The sequence below is a fragment of the Colobus angolensis genome, unplaced genomic scaffold (genome assembly GCF_000951035.1).
Source record: "Colobus angolensis palliatus isolate OR3802 unplaced genomic scaffold, Cang.pa_1.0 Scaffold88, whole genome shotgun sequence".
Classification (NCBI taxonomy): domain Eukaryota; kingdom Metazoa; phylum Chordata; class Mammalia; order Primates; family Cercopithecidae; genus Colobus; species Colobus angolensis.
This window is the reverse complement of record NW_012122709.1, coordinates 5,036,804-5,038,808: the sequence shown is the minus strand read 5'-3', so window position 1 is coordinate 5,038,808 and position 2,005 is coordinate 5,036,804. Positions and strand designations below refer to the sequence as shown.

Sequence of the window (2,005 nt, the reverse complement as noted above, 5' to 3'; positions counted from 1 at the left end):
CAAGAAAGCAAAAAAAAAAAAAAAAAAGAAGTTTTTGCATATAGAGTTGATCTCAAAGACTGTGGTCACTTTAAAGAAGATTTCTCAACCTCTTCACTATTGGCATTTTGAGCTGGATAATTCTTTGTTATGGGGGCTGTCGTGTGCACTGTAGGATGTTTAGCAGAACACCCACTAGATGTCAGTAGCATTCTCCTTCCCCTGCCCCCAGCCACCCACCAGTTGTAATAATCACAGATGTCTCCAGATGTTTCCAAATGTCCCCTGGGGGTAAAATCACCCCAGGTTGAGAACTGCTGCCCTAGAACTTCTCTAGGTTTGGTCAGCTGCCAGGATGGGGACTCCCAGCTCAGCAGGATGTTCTTTGGGCTCCCAGCCACTCCAAGAAGCTTTTAGGCAGACCTGGTTCAGGCCAGTCCCTTCCTGGCTAAGAGCTCTTGGGATGACTGGAATCTCCAAACCTCTATAACTGAGCTGAAGGTCTAGTGACTCTGCATCTCTGAAGCTTGAGACTACCTCAGGACAGCTTCACTTGCTTTTCCACCCAAGTTGTCCCTTGCCACTTACTCTGCACACTAGCTTAATTTGCAGGCAATTTCCAGAGTTACCCTTTGGTGATCAATCTGCTCAATCCCTTAAAGATCTTCTCATCAGGATTATTAGAACACTGGGAAGGCCGGTCATGGTGGCTCATGCCTGTAATCCCAGTACTTTGGGAGGCCGAGGCGGGTGGATCACCTGAGCTCAGGAGTTCAAGACCAGCCTGACCAACATGGCAAAACCTGGTCTCTACTAAATATACAAAAATTAGCTGGGGGTGGTGGCATGTGCCTGTAATCCCAGCTACTCAGGAGGCTGAGACTGGAGAATCACTTGAACCTGGGAGGCGGAGGTTGCAGTAAGCTGAGATCGCACCATTGCACTCCAGCCTGGGTGACAGAGTAAGACTCCGTCTCAAAAGGCCGGGCGCGGTGGCTCAAGCCTATAATCCCAGCACTTTGGGAGGCCGAGACGGGTGGATCACGAGTTCAGGAGATCGAGACCATCCTGGCTAACACGGTGAAACCCCGTCTCTACCAAAAATACAAAAAAATTAGCCAGGCGTGGTGGCGGGTGCCTGTAGTCCCAGCTACTCCGGAGGCTGAGGCAGGAGAATCACTTGAACCCGGGAGGCGGAGCTTGCAGTGAGCCGAGATCGCGCCACTGCACTCTAGCCTGGGCGACAGAGCCAGACTCCATCTCAAAAAAAAAAAAAGTCTTCTTGAAATTTTTTTTTTTCTTTTTGAGACAGAGTCTCACTCTTTTGCCAGGCTGGAGTGCAAAGGCATGATCTCAGCTCACTACAACCTCCACCTCCCGGGTTCAAGCGACTCTCCTGCCTCAGCCTCCCGAGTAGCTGGGACTACAGGTACACCACCACCACATCCAGCTAATTTTTGTATTTTTAGTAGAGATGGGGTTTCACCATGTTGGCCAGGATGGTCACGATCTCTTGACCTCGTGAACCACCTGCCTCAGCCTCCCAAAATGCTGGGATTAGGGGCATGAGCCACCCAGCCTGGCAGTCTTCTGGAATCTGCTAGTAAAATTGATGACCCAGGAAAAAGCCCTGGGTTTGTCTGTGGCTTTATATATCCCCTCGTGTGTTACCACAAATCTCAGGAGTATATACACAATGGTCTGAAAAACAGAAATCTAAAATAACAGAAATGTGAATGTGAAAGAACCGTGGAAGCTATATTACCCAATCTCCCTTTCACATCATTAAACAGGCTGTCTTTCCACTTTGTTTATACCCATCTAATGATGAGCTCTCCATTTTGAGTCAGCTTATTCTATTGTCGAACATTTTCACTCATTAAAAAGTTTTGCCAGCTGGGTGTGGTGGCTCATGCCTGTAATCCCAGTACTTTGGGAGGCCAAGGCAGGTGGATCACCTGAGGTCAGGAGTTCGAGACCAGCCTGACCAACATGGTGAAACCCCATCTCTACTAAAAATACAAAA

At 48.5% G+C, this 2,005-nt stretch overlaps 1 protein-coding gene across 4 annotated transcripts in view; it reads right to left on the bottom strand.

Annotated features, from left to right (window-relative positions):
- Nucleotides 1–2,005, bottom strand: part of LOC105503781 (chromosome unknown open reading frame, human C14orf93) — a 31,357-nt gene that overhangs the window by 11,441 nt on the left and 17,911 nt on the right. The window lies entirely within an intron of this gene.